The sequence below is a fragment of the Temnothorax longispinosus genome, chromosome 3, assembly GCF_030848805.1.
Source record: "Temnothorax longispinosus isolate EJ_2023e chromosome 3, Tlon_JGU_v1, whole genome shotgun sequence".
NCBI lineage: Eukaryota > Metazoa > Arthropoda > Insecta > Hymenoptera > Formicidae > Temnothorax > Temnothorax longispinosus.
The window spans coordinates 19,127,061-19,148,814 of NC_092360.1; the positions used below are offsets into that span (position 1 = coordinate 19,127,061).

General features: G+C 39.9%; 1 protein-coding gene and 1 long non-coding RNA gene across 16 annotated transcripts in view; one reads left to right on the forward strand and one right to left on the reverse strand.

Annotated features, from left to right (window-relative positions):
• LOC139810396 (uncharacterized) overlaps nt 1-6,820 on the forward strand; it is a 16,597-nt gene extending 9,777 nt beyond the window's left edge. The window contains exons 2-3 of the long non-coding RNA XR_011731315.1: nt 4,802-4,944; nt 5,363-6,820. This is a non-coding gene — a long non-coding RNA (uncharacterized lncRNA). The remainder of the gene's footprint in view (nt 1-4,801; nt 4,945-5,362) is intronic.
• The window catches only part of LOC139809751 (protein muscleblind), a 404,286-nt gene that overhangs the window by 274,521 nt on the left and 108,011 nt on the right, over nt 1-21,754 (reverse strand). The gene's annotated exons all lie outside the window — the stretch shown is intronic.

Here is a 21,754-nt window from a genome sequence, read left to right on the forward strand (position 1 = left end):
ATTTTAAAGATATACCTATCTATATTATCTTGAACTCTAAACAAAAATATATTAAGTACGTAATATTTCCAGGCTCTTTGCTTCATTTTGGTATTATACTCGGAAGTAAATGCGCGCGTCCACGTGTATAAATGGAAAAAGAGTTCGCCTCCAGCGAATCAAATCGAGAAACACGTCTGCTTTCTCGCAATTCACGCCTCGATCCCACGCGCGCACCTGCGAATCACATGTACTTAGAGCAAATGTCTTCATACACGCCGGCTGAAAACGCGCCTCGATAAGCAGACGCGAGAATCATGATAGCTGTGTATCGATCGAGACGAAGCCGATTTACCTTCTTCGAGTAGATTACGCGTCACGATGTTATCGCTTTTAGTGTGTGTTTAGAGCGGGAGTGCTTCGATAACACGACGAACGTTTTTTCATAATGACAGAGTCGCTATCGATTCGACAGCTAATCAAACGGCGAACGTGGCGTTAGGTCAGAACAGATTCTCGTGCAAATAAAATAAAATATTGCATAATAAAATAAAATATATTTCCGTGTCGTTATCGAAATTTATAGCGTCATTAGATACGCTCCTTCATCTAAAATTATTTACTTTTTTTTATCAATTATAATTCTTTGATACATAAAGATAGATAAATTCTCTCAGATGTGCTGATAAAGAATGATTTCTCTCTTAACCCTAGAACGCATGTATCATTTTTTTGACCTTCTAACGCATGACTGGGGGCAATATCGACCCCACGCTTTATTTGATCGTAAAACCGGTCCTACAGAAATAAAGGGCCTTTAAACCTACATGAATTTCTTCGTTTTTTAATAACGAAGAGAATGGTATGCGGTAAATTTAATTTTACTCAAGTTTAGTTAGTGAAAAATCCATTTAAAGACCGAAAAACGCAGAAAATCAGCAAAAACCTCTTTTTTTAAACAAAAATTTGTATCTTTTTTTGTAATCAACCGATTTTCAAAATTCAAACGGGGTTTTAAAGAGGACACATTAGACTATTAAAAAAAAATTGTCATCGCTATGTTCTGTTCAAAAAATATATTTATTTGGGACTATAAAGATGAAGAAATTCGCAAAGTTAAAATACGGAAAAAGTCGATGAAAAAACCATAAAAAATTGTATTTTAAGTATTATTTCATTTTTATTTGATACAAAATAGTAAAAAATATGAAAAAAATGAAACACTATATCGTCCAGCCATTTTCTGCGAAATGTCAATCTTCTATAGGCAACGGGATTTTTACCGACTAAGTTGTGTGATATTTCGTCTTAAATAATATTTATGACTATTTATGCTCAGATTACGTAATAATACATGAAATATATTGATTCTAGCAAAAAATATAAAATTAGCTTACCGACGAAACACAAACGGCAACTCACAACTGGGGTCAATATCGACCCCACGCACGCTTTGCGACGGTGCTGTTTCACTGCCAGCGAACAACCAACGCTGCGCCCGACATAATCTTACTTTTAGAGAGTTGAAATGAATTATGGTTCAGGTCCTGAGTCAATAATGTCACTCGCTAGCTCAGGAGCGTAGTTCAAAGTTCGCCTGGGGTCGAAATCGACCCCTCTCATGCGTTCTAGGGTTAAATGAATGTATCGAAAATCACAATCACAAGACGCACATCTACAAGTAAAGGCATCGCAACACGACGTGATGCCAATCTTGAGCGCACTCCCAAGCGAATTACGCAATCTGCATCTCATTGAGCGGTGTGACATAACGCAATCTCAAACAATATTATTTTTACGATCGCATTACCGCATCACTCCCGACGACGCACTGATTAGCCCTCAAAACGGGGTAATTCTATAATTACGCGCTTTATTAACGGTAGAACGGTTATCGGTCCGCCATTCGTTAGGATTAATTAGGTCACCCGGTATATATCGCGAATGCCAAGCCCGAACAAAGAAGGACGATCGAGCACGGAACTTCGGCGATTTCGAGAAGCCACGAGAGTTCGGGTGGGTGAACAGGTTTTAGTTCTCACAAAAGAGAACCCACCGAGAAGCCGCCATCTATATGCCGTAATATCGCGATGGTCAAACGTAAATGCGCTGGCATAACGACGCGTAGTTATAAGTCATAAGCCGCGCCGAATTACCGAGTCCGAGATAGGCATCGCAACTCGCGCGTCGCAATCTTGCGTCATATATAGTCAACGTTTGTCGCTTCCTTTTGTCTTCTTTTTTTTTCTTTCGCGACCTCTCAAGTACCTCTGATTTATCGCGGGCAATTTCGGCGATGATAATTTTAATGTCGATTTAATATCGCTGATGGAATTAAACGCGACAGTACTTTCACCGGCGCACGGCGAGACTAAATTTTCGCACAAAGCGAATTTCACTTGACATTATGAATGCCGAATTACCGGTGCGGCGACAAACGAACACAATGTCGAGTAAATTGCGAGTGGCAAGCGCGAATATTCTCGCCGCCGCGCCGGACTGCTTCCAGGCTCGATACGTGCCTTCAAAGTGCGTCGCAAATTTTTACGCCTCATTCGCGACGGGCTATTATAAACCGCTATTATAATTCCCCGTAAAATCGAAAAAGGCTTCTTTAAACATTGCTTCATCTATTGTTGTGTATTATATGCAATAGCCGATCATCTTTACGCAGTAAGTTAAATCTATACTTATTAAAAAAGGAAAAAAAATAAGACCACCTCGCAAACAATCTCTCTCATTAGTAAACGGACGTTGTCTCGGCAAACAATTTCGATTGATTCCTTATATTGGTTACCCGAGTGCGATTATGGAATAAAGTTCGTTCGCGACGAGGAACGAACATTTTCACTAACGCGATTATATCCGGCGTTTCGCTTTCCAGCGCGAACGCGAACGGCGTGACGTAGCCGTGCGACATAATTTATTTCCGCGGAGGGAAATGTACAGTCACTTTTTGGCGCGACGCGGGCGGCTGAAGTTCCTCCCTGGTAATAAGAAGATAGTCGCTTACTGGAACGGAACCAAGTGGCGCGCGTTTTCGCGCGCGGCAGAGGGAAGAGCCCACGCGGCAGCACGTAATTATCCACTTCGAAAACTCGGCGCCGCTTTAAACGCGGAAGAACCGGCGGAGATGCGCGACTCGGGTGCGGTACGAGGCAGTGACAAAACACGACAAATTAATGGTCGGAATGCACTGATGTTACACGTACAGCCGACCGTTTCGAGCTGCAATACATGTCCCAAGAGGAATTTCTATATACGGAGTATCCTGTTTCTACTAAGCTAGCTCTCATCCATAGATGAGCTAGACAATTCGAAGTGGAGCTTTCGCCGACAAAAATGTCTGAATACTTCTTGAATTACAAACTACTAAAAACAAAGAGCTCTGTGATAATTAAGCTGAAGATAGCGCAAATCGATACTAAACGTTAGAATATTAGTTTTTATCTCATTTTAATAGTTAATTCTAATTACAAAGCTGAAATTTTTCATTAAGAAAAAATCGAGTCAATATTGATTGCGATCAACAAATAAGTAGCGGCATTGTGATACTCATCACAATCAGTATAATATTCAAAATTACTCAGTAGAAGATATCAATCATATTTAGCAAGTATATAACATATTATGATTGAGACTTACTTTTAATCGACGATAAAAATCAATGCCAAAAACAACTGCTATCGAAGCATCGTTACTTCGATAATATCTCGGATATTTCGATGCTGGTCATAAGCATCCCCAGACGTAGTCTAGTACGCATTATGCGTTTTTACGAGCGCTCGGCGACGTCTCACGAGTCGTTTCAGCGCGACGAGATACTTTCGCGGCTCGGTAGTTTGTCATTCAGCATCAGAGGAGAGAAAGATTTAAATAAGTAGCCAAGAAAGTAAACGATATAAAGAAGAAAATATTAGCGGGAAAAAAACGGGTCAACTCGCTCTCTTCATGGCCTTTTAAACGCGCCCCGTGACGTCGGGCGTGAAACTATATATGTTAACGCGCGCCGCACACCCACGTATACCACGGCTGTAATTGCAATATCCGCGTCAAGTAAGCGACTGTCGTACAACTTGTAGTCGTCGGCCTGTCCTCGGTCATTTCCACAGCAACGGTAAAAAAAAGTAAAATCTCGACACTCGCAAACAGCGCTCAAGACCTAAAAGTGCGTTTAAAAAACTGAAATACGAATATATACGGCAATGGACAGTAAAAAAATCTCCGTTATTTCGATTTTCCGATAAAGTCGAAACGGTACTTCTCTTGGAGAGAGAAAAGATATTAAGCAAGGCGTTTTACTCGCTATAAGCTTTTAATTTTCCGCGTTAAATCTTGATGAGCTAATCTCACGTTTCACATTAAAGTGCCGTCAACTTGGAACTAACTAAAGAACAAAACTTTATCCTTCATTAATTACTTATTTCAGAGCGCTTTAGATATCTTAACAATGTATTCTTCCAATAGGTTTTCACTCAAAGAGAGCCAAAATCCATTAAAAATTCTGTTATTAGCAAATATTTTTAGAAATACAACTATATACATCGAAGTATTACATATTTATTTTTCATTTTCCACTTCTTTGTTGCGGTATACCTAACATTCGCGAAACGTGCGAGTATGCGAAATTAGGCTCCCGTGGTGTGACGTATACTATTCTCTCCTCAAAGTTCGCCCGATAGAATCCCCTTTATCCTTGAAACAAATATAAGACTCACATCCCCTTAATTCCTAAATATTTTTTGCGATACAGCCCGGAGCTCAACTTGTTGCGCTTTACAGGCCCGTCACCGCCCGCTGAAATTCCTATTTGTTCCAGCAGCGAGGGAGCGCGATAAAGGACGAACTGCGGGTATATGGAGTAGAGAGAAAAGACGCTGAAAAGATAAAGGAAGCGGCATACGCATGAGAAAAGATATGCGAATTGGAAAGAAGGCAATGCATATATATAGGAACATCTTATAGGTACAAATAGAAGTGTTCTCTATTGCCGAGTTCAAACCAGATTTACACATTTCTTCTCAATTATCCTGTGGATAAATCATTAAAAATAAACAGTATTTAATGATTAAATAGAGTTTCTTTTTTTGCTACGTTATCAGAAGAAAATGATTTAATACAAGACATACTTTGCCAAATATTCGTAACTTTTTAAATTTAACAGATTTTTATGACATGCTTAAATTATTAAGTATGATAATAATGCATAGAGATGTTTCACTTCACTTGGATTAGTCATCTGGGATAAATCGTAAATAAATAAAGACTGATCACATTTATGGAGAATTTGAATATATAATCTGTGCTTTTCCTTTTCGCTACGAATGATTCATTCGCCGGGATGACTATCAAGAGTGAACCATGTAAATGTTTCCTTTAACAGATTCGAAGAAGAGGAAGGAAGAGTAGGAGAATATGGAGCCTCAAGGGCGAATCCGGCGGCACCGGTTTGTAGGCAAAAAGAGAAATAATAAGGGCGGGGCCGTGACGGAAAGCGGAAAGAGAAGTAGGAGAAGGATAGAGGAACCGTCGAGGGACAAAGAGGAGGACGAGGACGAGGACGAGGACGCGAGAACGAGGACGAGCTTAGGGATGCGCGGAACAAATTGCAGGAAAGGGGAGCAAGGGTGGCGAACGGTAGGGATGTTTAATGATAGAGAATTGCAAGTAATGGCGAGTAACGCGGCCTATTTAACACCCCCGCCTTATCCTATCACACGAAATAACCTCCGTATCCCCGTTAATATTTTCTTATCGTCTGTAGCAAAGGTTACTCGCCGTGAGACAGCTCGGAACCGAACGAACAAATGCGAACATTTATACGAATTCACGTCTACATTCAACATGTATATATACGTTGCATTTATAAATAAATAAAAATGTTTTAAATAATGATATTAGATTAAATGTTCAATCTCGAGTAAATGTATAAAGAATAAATAATGGAACTGTACAAACAGGCAATAAACACGTCTATATATTCGCTGTTCGTTCGTTACTCGTTTAGTCTGTTTACCGTATACTTATATATATCAACCTTTACGTATATTAGGCTTCTCTACGCCGGGCGCCATCTTGGAGCTGCTCGGCCAAGCAAATTATTACGCTCCCAGGATGCAATTTCTCCCGCTTTAGAATAGTGTAATAGTGTCTGTACCCCACTTACGAGCGTATCACGAAAAATCGTTGTCGCGCGGACATTTTTCAACTTAATCGACGGTGCTTAAATGTTTGTTCCCTGATTCTTAAACGTCCAAAAAGTTGTCTCCTGGGTGAGGGGTAAAAAGATGAAGACCTGTCCGAAGTACTTTTATGAAGGAGATATGATAACATGATTTCCAAGAGGTCTTAAATCAATTTTTTACAAAGTTGTTTCTCTCACGGTATACAAGATGGAAAAAAATTGAGAGTCACGAAAACCTCCCTCGCAATTCGCTCCTAACGATCTATTTCGAAAAACACTCGACCAAAGTATTCACTTTGGGCGTGACGATCGTCGAGAATGAGCCGTGTAAAATCGGTTTCAGTCGCCAGACCGGCGGTAGCACTCGAGAAGAAATTGACGCAAAAGTACTCGAAGCTGATCAGTTACTCCGTCCGCGCCCTAACGAGGCAGTAATGCCGCTATTACGCAGCCGTCATTCGTAATTTCGTTTTACGAGCGAAACGAGTAATCGATTTAGTCGGCCGAGCGCGTCGGAATAATTGAACGCCGCGAAAAAAAAGCGGGCATCTCGATCGTAGCGCAAATTCCGCGTGCACGGATACACACCCGGCTTTTTTTGTGATAATTTAATCCCTCGCGAATTCATCGCCGCCAAATCGCGGATTTGACGAATTTACCTTGCCGCCGTGCGAGGCAAATCAAAACACCGACATCAATATTCCGTCTCAACGAGAGATGGTCGATTGAGCGAACTGTCGAAAATATATTCGTCCGCGATCTGGCGTGCCCTCAAATCCCCACCGCATCATCATAAACGTCATTTCAATAAACGCGTCTTTTTCATCATGCGGGATCTCTAATACCACCGAAAGCTGGCTGAGGATTATTTCGCTTATGATAGAAAAATTGCGATTGTTTAACCTAAAATTTATTTGCTTAAAAAATGTTAAGACTGTAATATTTCTACATTATATTGTTTCAAGATAGAGAAATAAATATCTCAAATAGAAAAAGAAAAGAGCAGAAAAAAAATCTTTATAAGCTTCAATCGCATTTATATAAAAATCAATAAATTCCACTGAATCACGGTAGGTCAATCTAAAGTTGATACAAGCGAGGTTTCAAAAAATTTCCGGGAAAATCGCGAGACTGTCGCTCCTCGACGAAAATCGCTGCAAGATCCTAAAATCGCATTAAGCGGCCGAGTTAACGAAGGTGAGCGGAAACTAGGTAGAGAGGAGCGAGTTGATGGACGAGGGGAGAGTAAGAGTCAAGGAAAGGACAAAAAAAGAGGCGGGAAAGGAGGGTGGGGAAAGAGAGGAGAGAAAGAAGAGGAAAAAAGACGTCGGCTTCGACGTCGAGTCCGAGGCGCATACTCGAGTCAAACCGAAACGAGGTCCGGTCCCATGAACCTTACATAAACCTGCAGCCTTGCGCCTACTCTCTCTTCTCTCCCCTGCCTCAAGCTGGCCCTCTTTATCTTCGACCTTACGGTCCCCCATTCTCCCCGTCCTTATCCTCCCTCATAGACCGCGAGGCACGGGCATAAAGCCACGCTCACATAAAACGCTTTTAATTTCGTATTTCTTTCTTCGGCACGTACCCCACCGGCGCGGGCGCGCCGCTGCCGCGCCATAACCAGTTTATAACCGGAGTCAAATGTGCGGCGCATGATATAAATTATTTATTTCCGTCGAAGCGCTATCGCATAATTCCGCTAAATTAACGGCGCGCGATACGCCATAAAGAGAATAGTGGAATGATGGTTATTTCTTTTTTACTCATCTCACGCAAGCTACGACAAATCGATGTTGTAACAATGTAGACATTCGCGATAAAAAAAACTTGTCGATGGAGTAACATCCATCGAATTCTGAATCAGCTGCGTTTCTTTTTCACTGCGAATTATACTTCTATTAACGCGGAATTTATTTTTTCAAAAATAAATTCCGAAAAATTTAGAGCTGATCTCTTTTTCCATTTTTTAATAATAATTTTTAAGTCATAATAACCAACTCTTATATTAAAGTAATCACTTAAAATTTAAAAAATTAAACGAGTTGTATTACTAACAAATTTTGGGCTTCAATCATCTTCCATTAAAGATAACACAAAAATTAAACTGGATCATAACACAATAAAATAACATGAAAATTTATCAGTTTATCTTACTAGCTGCTATTTCAAAAAATGTCCCTTTCTTTTCTGTTCCTTAGGGTTAATACCTTCCCTCTCTGCAATCTGCGAGACATACCATTAAATAACGTAAAGCGCTTATAATTTTGTATTTCATCCTTCGGCATATTCTCCTTCCCGAGAGACCGCACTAAGCATTTTATAGCCTATGTCAAATATTTCTCAAGATCAGAACTTTACGGCGTAATGACCCTTTGTAGTTTATACTTTACTAATAGCCGCAACGGCAAAAGCATGAAGCGAATTCTGATTAAGATCATAAGCTTAAACTCATAAACAAATATGTATCCTGTGAGTACATACAAGTAAAATTAATAAAACGTAAAGTATACAAAAATTTAGCTTACGATACTTTTAAAACATTATGCACATAATACAAACAACAAAAATTATTAATTAGAAAAACGTGCTCATCACAAACGCTGTGCACTGTGCACATGTGTACGGAAAAAGATAGTTCAGCGAGTAGACACAAATGACGAGAGAAGTTGCGATGAAACTTTTGTTGCACAGGGATCAGAAGGTGATACCTTTCTCACTTTTCTTTTTTTTTTTCCTTCCACCCGCGACCACGAAGCAGAGGAGCAGAGGAAAATGCCGTTGAAAATATTCGATTTCCGCAGGAAACCGGCGAGTTCTCGTCTCTGAGAGTAGGCAGGTCCCTTAAAGCGTTCGACACGTAGTAGAAAACCAGGGCAAAACGATGCTCAACTTTGCACGGCTCTGGTCGAAGATATCCTCTCACCCTCTGCGATCGCAGCCAACGATCATCCCCATCCTGCCCTCTCCTCCCGTTTAACTTCTCGTCTACTCTTCTTTTCTTTTCTTTCCTAGTCTCGCGCGATCGTCCGATTCGCAAATTGAGTAATGTTTTAGTAAAAGAAACCGATCTCTAAAAATGGAAAATTCGAATTGACGTGTACGCAGTGATGAACATTTCTCATTGGCTATTCGATAGATGAGACGCGGCTTCTGAAGGAATCATTTGGCGTATCATATTGCCGGACATTTTTACGATATCTCTTCGACATTTGTTATTATCACATATTGATTAACATTGATTGTTATTAACAGTTAAATATAAACTAAAACAAAATCACGAGTCAAGACAATTTGTCATCTTCTAAAATTACTGAACTTAATAGAACGAGCAATCGAGTGGTCAAAAAATCTTTAAAGCCCATAATTGCTAAGTGTAAATTTAAATGCTCGTTGACACTCATTGACATTCGTTAGAGATATATTCAATGACTGTAACCATTAACGTGATTAATCATACATTCTACATATGTATTATAATAAGTGTAGGAAACTGAAGTGATTGAACTGAACTTGAGTCAATTACAATAATCTCTTTTAGCATTATATAATATCGTATATGTTCTAAATATATCTTCAATTAATATAACAATAAATTTAATCATATATTTATATATCTATATTTCCTCTAATTTGAAGGTTTCCTTCCTTCTATATCTTAAAGATTAAAATAATTGTACGCGCTACATATAATTTTGCAATGAATGCACTAATTTAAGAGAATAAACTGGCACGACAATTTCGATAAAGTTCAAAGGTACAAAAGAGTATCTAAGTACAGATACAGAAAGACATCCGAACAGAAGCGATTTCAGCTTGATGGAACACGTCCCATACATCGTTCCAATGCAAAGATCGAGAACCACTGTCGAAGAAACGAAGCCACAATGCCAGCCGATTGATTTACGTTGCTCGTTACGCAGTCCACTGCTCCGAAGAGAGAAAAATAAATTGATAGAGAGGAGAGGCGGAGAGGAAAACGGGAGAGGAGAAACGGAGGTGGGAAAGAGCGAAGAGGTGAAGGAAGGATGAAAGGGAGACGAGGAAGCGCCGAACGAGAAAAGAAAAGGATCGAGAAGGAGAACGTCGGCTCTCTGTAGAAAGAGCACTCTTCTCGAGGAAGAGAGTGCGAAAAAGAGGAACGAAAGGGGGCACGAAGGAACGAGCGGACCAAAGAGCCGCATGATGGGAAATGCAAAGTAGAATGAGGCCGCTTTGCGCGCAAAGAAAAGAAAGGTTCTTACCGAGGTCACGCTCGTGCGTCACGTTCGCTCGACTAATCGCAACTTCTATTACTACCGCTCGCTGATTTACTTCCGATCGCCGGAACGAGCGGGCGCGGCGGCGGGATTTCGGCTGAATTGCCGCGCGAACCCGTAATAAAGCGCTTTTTCTTTCTCTTTCTCTCTCCCGATTTGGCCCCATTGAAGACTATCGCCGGAAGATTCGTACAGCAAAATACGAGCCGTTTGTTATTTTCCTGAACATGCTTGCTACGAAATATTATTTTTACCAACTTTTTCAGACACCCCGAAAATCGTATTTTCTCATTTAACTGTCAATTTGCATCTCTAATACTTTTATTCACAGAATAAGTTATAAAACTTATTCTGAATATCGTCCTCATTTTCCACAATGTTACCCCACAAATGTTGAGTTATAAATCTCATGTTTCATGCTGCATTCAATTTTATGATATAAAGTTATAAATTCACACGATAATGTGATATGAATAAAATTTAATCTATAAAACAGAATTATTTAAAAGACATGTACCCTATTTTATGTATGATAACAAACTTTATTACTTTAATTAATTAATTTTTTAGTTATTAATCAGAAGATTGCTTTTATGCTCACTTTGTAGAGGGACAATTTTTAATATATTCTTTTTTTTATTATAATTTATTCTATAGTACTGTTATATTAAATGACCTTTTTCCATCAAGCGGTAAAATTTAAGATTGTCATTTCGTATAGGTAAACAAGATAGAGTTATATGCAAAAATTTCCGACATGAATTCGCAAGGAGTAAAGATTGCCCGAGAAGGTCCGAAAGGAAGAAGCGCATGTAAAAGGACACGGAGAACCAACGGCTCCAAAATGGCGCATGATGGAAAATGCAAAGTAGAGCGAGATATATGTATCTTGGCGGCGAATAAGATTTCTACCGAGCTTGTGCTCACACAGTCACGTCCGATCCATAGAGTTCAGGACCCGTTAACAGTGCCAAGATAAAAGTCCAGACTTAAAAATTGGAATTATTTTCTGTACTTTGCAAAAATTTTCGCATATTACAAATTGCGGATAATTTTTAAGAAACGGTGAAGCATTCGCAAACCGACAACGTGTGAAAGATTAACATTACTATGCATATATATAAATAATCATTTGCTAGTAAAATGACATTTTTAAATGCATAGAAAGCACGTACATTTAATTTTGTTTTCAATGTACCGCTATATAAACAAATTGATTGTCAAATTATTAATAAATCATTTAAAATAAATATCCATATCTACATTCGGCAAAATTGTTCTCTTTCTCTCTCATTTCTCTACACCATGCGCATTACCTTAATTTTCATATTATTTTCAAAATTATTAAAATATGTACATAATGTTATAAACACATGTAATAAATTATATATTATAAATTATACAAAAAATATAATAACATTTAAAATAACGTTTAATTAAGTTTTTAAAGTATTTGCTTTGTTGTCTTTACTATACCTACGAATAAATTAAACTTTTCGAAAATCCTGTTACGCTGTACACAAGCTGTGCTGTTACGCTGTGCACAAAAGCTAATCCTATGAATTTCGCAATTTTACGCATTCCTGCAAATTGCACGCTAATATAATAATGCACCGTAAATTGATATATTTGTAATGTCCACAAATTACATCTTTATTAAATACGACGTGGAAAATAAACCCGTATTTAAAAGAAAACAAGTCGCATCATATATAGCTTCAAAAATCCGAGTTATCGGAGAGACCTTTTTTTTATCTCGTTCCTTTTCGTGCACGTAAGGCGTTTTCCCCGTATGTACCCCAACGATGCTTTCAGCATCCTTTTCTTATCTAAATCCGACCGATGCAGCGTGACATGACTCCCACGAATCTCAGACGAAGGCGAAAAAGAAAAACAACGCGCGAATGAACGGTACTCGCGCCGGTTCATCGATATTCGTCGCGGCGGCACGTGGAGCATCAAGATTGAAAGGAAACAGAACTAAACGAGGTGCGGGGAGAGAGCGGAGAGGCGGTGAGGGAGAAAGAGAGAAGACGCAATATCTTTCAAGAAGTAATCCCAGTCATTAGCGTTCCGATCGCTTCACTCCGATCCTGCCTATAAGTACTCCGTACTCTTTCGCAGACCGCTCCAAAACCGATCCGTGCCCGCTGCGAGGTGACTAATGGATTCGAGAACTGCGCCCGATTGTAATTGCAAATTCAGTCGGTGCATACGGGTGTGCGCTATCGCCGTACGGCAATACGTATCGGTGTATCGTGTCGATTATTCCCCCGCGTAAAGTGCAAACGGTACAATAGTGTGATCTTTATACACTGGATTAGGACATCGTGATCTCTATGGACGATAGAAAATCTCCCTTAATTCTTCCACATTGCTCTTTAAAAAAAACAAGGTTATTTAATCATGGTAGAAATAGTGCTAATATAGTGTATGTATGTGTAATATATAATGTAGTAATAGAGAGTGTGCATACATGCCTGTAATATGTTAGTTTATCACCTACAACAATATCGGTTTATGATTTGGCGCACTTAGCAAATTATCTGTAATAGCTCGAGAAATAAAATAATATTACTGTCAAATTAATTAGAAAAATCATCATTTGTCAACAAATATATTCTCGACGTCGATAGGTGTAACACGTGTTTTCATATTTCGTAATAAATTATATCAGCTAATAAAGCTATTACCTGGAAATAAATTGGTATTTCAAGTTTCTCTCCTCCACTCTCGTCTTCTCTATCAACTTAACGTTGCATTCTTGTGACGAGCGTATAGCGTATCACGCGCAATCTGGAAAATTCCACTGCGCTGAGTTTCGCCAAGAGGAAGATTGGGGCTGCCGGAACTTCAATGCGCGTATCGATAGCGTCGTCTGCACGTTCCGTGCCCGCTTTATTATCGTCCGAAAATCCGGCCGAGGGCTATTAGCCGCTTTTACGGCCGCGAGGAAAGCAAAAAGTAACGGGCGCGTCGCGTCGCTTCACGACGTATCGCATCGCATCGCGAACGAGCGCGAGAGACAGGGGAACCCCGGCAAGCACAAAGAGAGTAAACGGACGCGAGAAGCTCGGTCTTGTGAAGTAACAGAAGAAGAAAGAAGAAGCAGAACAGACCTACAGGAAAGAATCACGAGCACGCGTACACAGGAATAATATGTGAAACGAGCGCACGGCTCGCCGAACACAACCACTTTTACGATAGAGAGCCACCCTCCTCCTCCTTCTCGATCCCACCCCTCTCACTCTCTCTCTCTCTCTCCCTCTCTCTCTCTCTCTCTCTCTCTCTCTCTCTCTCTGTCTCTCTCTCCCGTATTCGCGAGTATTGCGCGGTATCCGAATACTCAGCAGGTAGCTACAAAGGAAAATAGAATGAAATGGCCGTGCGGGAGAGAGAAAAAAAAGTGAAGGAGAAATGGCGAGCGAACCGAAGAGGACCATCCGCCACACCGTCGTACCGTGTGCGTGAGTTAAGACCGCGATCCGGTCCTTAATTTGTAAGCGAAACCCGGGAGGGAAAGAAAGGGAGACGCAAGAGAGATCGGATGGACGAAGACAAAAGCGTCCGTGTGTGCTTTACGAGCCATAGCCCTTCCTCCATCAACAGAAGAGAGGCTACATACGGCTCTTTTTTACCAGCCGTAAATTTAATCAAGCCGCGATTGACGCACGAGGTGGGGTCGGGTGGAGACGAGGAAGAGGGCAAGCGCTTTAGGCCGAGGCTTTCAATCAATGTCTAGACCGTCCTCTTGTCACGAAAACTCGCGCTATGTGGTCCTGATGCGTCGGGGCCAGGATGGAGAGCAACGAAAAGGGAAGAGGAAAGGGAGGGTTAAAGAGGGAGGAAAGAAATTGATAAAACGCTCCCCTGAGGTCTCAAGAGGCAAACGATAAGAAGAGGGACACCTTGAATGCGACGCGTGTCGTTACGTTGGCCGCGGTCTCTCGATAAAGCCAGGGCTTCCAGCAAATATGCGCGCTCGATATCTGCCTCGTGATTTATTGCGGCGAGGTGTTGGTGCTCGTGATACAGCGCGGCACGGTATTTTCTTATTATTGAATATTTCCCGAGAAATAAAGGTACTACCCAGTGAGAGAGCGAATCGTCGAGGAGAACGTTAATTAAACCTTGGAGCGTGTAACTGAATTGATTCTCGATATTTTCGTTCTTTCAATTAAATTTACGAAGGTATAACGTCTTCGATGCCCGACGCCCGACGAGATCTTTCCGAAAACATGTGCATATACGCAAAGATGCTCTTAAATGAACATAAAAATGTAAAATGCGTGATATAAACATAGCGATATAAATCTTGAATACAAATGTTAAATTTGCACCTCGAATATGTAATTTCTATACATTTATCGCAAATTTACTTCGTCTTTGAATAAATTCATAAGAAACATTGAAGAAATGGAAAGCGTAAAGCGTTTTGATAATTAATGAGTTCCAAACGTTGCCATATTCGTGCCATAGAAAACGCATCGAAGATTTAAATGAGTTAAAGGATTAACCGCTCGGTAATCTCGCGACAAGATCGCACGCGGCGTGATGCCTGGGAAAATTGACGAAGTGTGCGAGCGCGCGATTATTAGCGATTATGTACGCGCGTAAACGCGAGACAAAAATTAAGAAAGCGGCGCGTTACTAATAAAAATATTAGGGAAATTCCGCATTAGCCATGGGTACGCCGATAAGGAAGAGGAATTATTCGATTTAACCGGGGCACGGGTATTACGAAACAAGCCAGACCGCGAGATTATCCCGTAGTTTGCCCTACATATAGAAGCGCGGCGGACTGATCGCGGGACCGCGATATCTGTCGCTCCGTGCAATTTCGAGGCGCCGCAAGACGGAAATGTAATGGTGGAAAATCGATGCCCCTTCCTCCCCTCTGCCCCCTATAGTCCTTATCGTCCCCCACCCCTTTTGCCGCGCCGCATTTCCCGTCGCCCTTACCATCCGACGTCTAGCTAAACTCCCTCCGCGATATTCGAGTAACTTCCGCTCCGACGAGGCAGCACGAAACTGCAACGACGTGTTTGGACGTTTGACTTACAGGCTCGGAAACTTGTTTATTCGCGTTGCGAGGCGCGAGGCGCGCGCGCTGGCGACGTAGAAAATGTATGAAATCGTCGGCAACTCTTACAGACACCCCGCGCGAAACGGAAACTTCCGCCGCCTGCGCCCGCCAGCGATGAAATAAGAATCGCGAGTGGAAACGGCAGTGGTATAGGTTGGCGGCGTAAGTCATCGTCGCTATAAAAATACGTCATCGCCGGCAAACGCCTCGATAGGTGCGTCGCGGTTTCGTCGATATTCGCGGGGTAGTAAAACTCGCGCAAACTTGGGAAACATTTCACGTACAACTTCTGAGCATGAAATGCCTCGGAAATTGCCAACATCCCAGAATCGCGCCACGTTGACGTACTTTCGTTCCTCCAAGAAATCAGACGCTTCCTGTTATTAAAAAAAAAAACAGCCATCTTGATAAAAATAGCAATAAGCAATGATAGTTTTAATAAACGCTACCGCAAAATAAATCGTTTGGCGTAACAAATTTCTGGCTCATGTGCAGCCACTCGACGGATTGGATTGAAGGCAAATTTCATTACAAATTTCGTTCGTTCTTCGGTCGATTGTGATTTTGTCCCCCGTTCGTTACGCGATCGTTGGACTCGCGCCAAATTGTTCGCGTCTTTCGTCATGCGGTTGCGGATGCACCGCCAAATTTTTCACGTGTCGTAGAGCGGAGGACGAGGATCGATCATCCGCGATCGACGTGCAAACTAGCGGCGTCTTGAAAATGAGTATTCTTAACGTTGGCCGCGGAGGGCTTTTCCTCACCGATAAGACACTGATTTATTACTCCGGCTGCTGTAGAATAAACAGTGCTGTGCAACACCGAGCATTAATCTGTAACCCATTAAGCGCCGACTTTTAATTAATTATTTTCCCCGGATTTGCCCCCGTGCCCCCCTCCCCTTCATCGACCGGAGCCAAAAGCGCGAAGCATCGAAAATAAATGCGACTGGTGGTCTTTTTACTTTGTACGCGTCATCGATCCCCGCCGTGGCGCCGACGACGTTCATCGACGATCGATCGTTTCTCGTCGCTGTCGATTCAAAAACTTCAGCTGGATGCGTAAAGTAGAAATTTATGGGATTGCCGGCGTCTAATGGATCCACTTTGCGTCGCGCAAACGCGCTGAATGGCGTGATTTCACGAACCGCGATTAAACTAAAATTTCAAATTACGAACGTACAGCTATGTAACGTTTCATTTCTTAAAATCAAAAGCAAAATAATCATCTATGTATCTACAATGCAATTCTACATCTCAAATTACGGTAGGTAAAAATCGTGTTTTAAACAATATATATTGTACAAAATTTATCATGAAAGTTAAAATAAAATTTAGAAAAAACAGATATGTTACTTAAATATACATGTTTTAATTTTCCGAAATTGTGTATCATTAAAAAACTATAACTATATTTGTTTCACAAATGAATTCGTAGGTATATCTCATAACTTTAATGAGAAAATTCCATTAAAATCAGAATATTATCTTCAAAGAAAAAAAAAAAAGAAAATATTCACGCTGTCTATAAAAATAAATATAAATAATAGAACAACTCATCCACACAAAGTATGGAACTAAGGCATTGTAGATATCGCGGGGACGACAATTTCCATTTCCTAACGCACAATTTCGCTTTCCCCGCAGATCCCACTTTCGTTCGCGCTTTTTGTTCGTCCCGTTCTTTAAACAGAGAATGTCAGTCCGTCAGCTTTAATGCCTATTAGCCACGTCGGAAATTGGACACGCCATAAAAATTTCAGTGTGGAGAGATGACGAGGAGAGGAAGAGAGAGAAAGATGAGATCGTCGGGAGAAGAGAAGAGACGAGAGAATGAGAGACGAGCGAACGGGATGGAAGGATGATATGGCCGTGTACGACGAAGAAGAAGTATTATAGAAAAAAAAGAAGTCGGAATAGCTGAGAGTGCCAGAAGAGGAGACAACTACGGTGTGAGAGAGGCGAGAAGAAGGTAAAGGAGAACATGAACGTAGGAAATCTCGACGAAAGCTCTCTAACAAAGACGTTTCATATTTTTATATTTTGGGGGAAGACAGAGGGGTATAGTCCAAGCGAGGTTTATGGTACTATTACTCTGTTTGTTATTGCGGCAAATGTTACTATCGCGGCGTGTACGGAGCCGAAGGAGAGTCGTGTCGCCGCAAAAGGAGCACGTTTGCGTGAAGACGTGTACTTTGTTTGGACGGGCAAATATGATCTGTCGTCTACTTTCCGCGCAAAAGATTGTTCCGTTGGACGGCTTAAAACGGCGAATCTTTCACGATATCGCGATACAAAGAAATATTTCTCGCACATTCCTTATACAATCTTCGATTTGTTTGTTGCGCTCAATGCGCAAATTATAACAGTTTCTATAAAAAAAAAGTCATGAATAAACTCGCAAAATCAATGCAGTATCTATTTATATATAAAAAATATGTATCTGTTATATATAAAACTATACACAGTATTAAAAACTAAATTATTATAAATTATCTAAATGTTGCATTAACGCGAAAATGGTGAAGCGAGTAATTTAGAGAACATTATTTTATCTGTTAAAAAATTCGAAAAATGGAGTAAAGCTGCAAGGAAAATTTATTTTTTCTAAGGGTAATTGCAAGAAGAAAAGGAGGAAAGGGGGATTAAAATGATCATAAGGTAAAAAGTTCAAAAGCAAAGAGATTCCACGTATAGCAATGAAGAAAAAAGACCGGCTTTTAATGGAAATTTGATTCAAAAAATCGGCGGAGAAATAAATAATCAAGCGTGAGGAGAATACGAGCCCTAAGCGCAATAAACGATAATTGGATGCTTTAAGACAGGTTGAGAGTTATCGTCGAAGAAAAGAAGTTAAATGCCATTCGTTGAAGACGGCAAACAACATTGGTAAAATAATCCAATTACTTCCATTTCTAATTGAAATCGTGTGACTGCACTGGAAACATATTCTCCTAACTGTTTAACTTGTAAGGAGAATATATCCGTTCTCGATCCTGAAATATATATCGCTATTTTTCGATGTCTTATAAATAAGTCATCTATATATGTTTTATATTTTATGGTACCCGTTGATCTACGATCTTAATCTTAACAATATTGAGATATTGACTATAAAGATATTAACTATAAAAATAAAAATAAGGTAAATAAAAGATATTATTCTGGTGACTTGTATCTTCAAATTTTTTACATCCCTTTGAATAAATTTATCCTCATCCTCCCCATATTTCCTGATATTAAATTTTCTTTTAAGTTTATCTTTTTTTAAATGTTATATTACAACAGAGACTTTATTTAATAATTATGCTATCTCTTTTATAATCTTATTACTATAATAATAAAAATAAGACTTTTAAGGATAATGAAATTTTTATTAGAAATATCTGAGCAAAATGTTCCACCTTTCTCGATAATGTTAAAATTAAATAAGATAGCACTCAACTTCAACGCATTAGACATCGCACACATTAAACATGAAGACGATTATTGTTTTTCTCATTTCACATCACTTCACGCATGGCGGAGAAGTATTAAAACGATTTAATGAAACTTTTCTTGTCTCGAATCTCATCGTAATAAGAATCTCTCTTCGATATAGGATTGATCACTCAACGAGAATTCCGAAGGGTTAGAAACCTTCACTTCCATATTTTTATACGATCTAATAAATATCTTATCTGTATTAAGTATCGGCGTTTTTTATAGCTAACAGACTTGAGTCGCATGGGCAGAGGAGGTATTTGCGACGAGCTGGAAGCCAGAAATAAATGGGAGTCGAAAATCCTACGACGTCGATAACAGACTCCGAAATTAGCTAGCCGTACCGAATTCCCAATGGAGATTGAACGGGCTCGTTGCGCCTCTCCTATCGTGAATAACTACGTTTAGTACGCCAAGCGGTAAATGGGCCCGCCAGTAAATGGCCGAATGTATACATATACATGTATATATACATATATACATATATATATATATATATATATATATATATATATATATATATATCCGTCCATAGAAAATCCCAGTAGCCCGGAATTGCGAGGAAACACGTGATAATTAAAGTTACAAAAATACAATGGTTAAAAGATTGGGTGGGTTTGAACGAGACCGAGAGAATAGGATGGAGACAGAGATCTGCCATCCGATGGATGGTACTTTCATTGTAATTATCTTTGTAATTATCCATTGCTATGCAACAGAGAGAAAAAAGGATCACGAAAGACGCTCTTTACATTAAATATAAACATCCCGAGTGTACATTGGTCTTCCAAGCGTGCTTCAAGCCTCAGGAAATATTCAGCAAAACGCGACGAATTAATCGGAATATCTTGTCATCGCGCGCGTTATTCCCTTGTGCTTAAACATTATCCCAATGCTCTTAGGAACTAAAGGATAGACCACTAAAGGATATAAACTGTCCAAGAAGCTAAGCGCTATCTCTAAACTACAGGTATACTAGAGACCAAACAATGCAGAATCATAGTTAGGCGAAACTGCGAATTAGACTACTCTGTCTGCAGTTTGACTTCAATGATTCAACTGACAAGTTTTTTGACAAATTGAAGATGTAAATATAACAATAAATCTTATTCGTAGAATTTCAAGTAAATTTTAAGATAAATTATAATTTATAAAATATCGATATGTTTAATATGTGTTAAAATTCTAATAAATGCAAGTGAAAACTGTTGCTTATATTTTTAAAAAACTATGCAATAAACAGCAATGCGTTCAATTACTTTTCCGATTGTATAAACGAGACTTCAGAATCCATTTCAACAAGCCCAGCTAAAAGTGGCAAACTTAAATGCACGCGTAACTTACCAACAAGCTTTATCGGTTACTGATACGCATGATCGATAATAATCGACGCGTCCGCTCGAGCAGGCGTATATTCGCGAATCTAATGCAAATCTAAGAAAACGTCGCCAGCAGAGAGCGTGATTGTTGGCCGATGCAAAAACCTCATCTATGAAAACGTCATCGTAAGCAAGGGAAAAAAAGAGAGAAAGAGAAACATGCTTTCCAACGCGAGCAGCGTTTTGCGAGGCCGGAGCAACCAGACATTGGTTATCGAGAGAGAGATTGCGAATGACTTTCACGCAAAAGTGTCAGAAACAAGAGGTACGATAAACGTGATAAGAGGCGGGCGACGATGTTGAAGAAGAAAAAGCGAAGGAGAGAGAAAGAGAGAGAAGAAATGAAAGACATGGGAAAAGCCGCGCGAAGGAAGTCTTCGCTTCAAAATTGCAGTCTTCTGCTCGCGGCGACGATCGACGTTCCACGATAAACGAGCGGGAACGACGACGACAACGACGACGACATCGTCGTCTTCGCCGAAAACGGCTGCGCCTGTTTCCCATCCGTTACCCGCGGGAATGGAGGACAAGGGAGCGCTGAAAAATGGGAAGATAGAATTTAAGAGCGAGCATCGAGAGAACGAAAATATCCCCGGATCGAAGGTGAGGAAGGGTGAGCTCGCGATAATTGAAAGACAGCATGCTTCTAACGAAACATCGCGACGCGAGAAATAAAAAAAAAAGAGTTCTGAAATATATCGCTTTTCTGGCCTACATTCGTATTATTCTGCGTATTCGGTAACGTGGTTAACATGATATCATCGGAGTAAAATTTATATACGGGTTAAAAGTAAAAAGCATCCGTCTTTCATATCGTGATGCACGACCAGATGAAATAATAGCGCGCGCGAGTCAGAACAAAAATTATACATAATTTAATAGATGTAGCATAATGCGAATGAGAAATACAAAATTGTACTATATATAATTGACTAATATTAATGTATATATGCATTAATTAATTACAATTTACTATACAGTTATATTATACTAAAGAAGTACACAGCAGCTTCTTTACTCGTAATATATTTACATCGTCTATTTGATGCTTAAAATCTTGTTTTGCTTAATAGAAAGATGATTTCTTTTAATAGAAAAATGCTAATAATTTTAGTTTGTTAAACGGAGATCACTCTTGGAATGCTCGTAAGGAGTTTTATTATGGTTTTATTAATGTAAACTATTTTGCGTTTGGTTGCAGAAACTCGGCGCAAACTCCGTCGAGTTAAGAAAGCGATCAACAAGCAAAGGAGTCTCGTGAACCTTGAAACTTATTGATTACTTTCTTAAAGATTCAACATTGTTAAAGCATTTTCTTTAGTATGACGCAAACTTAATCTCGTTGGTACCATATTACAGCAACTTACGATATTAATACAATATATGAG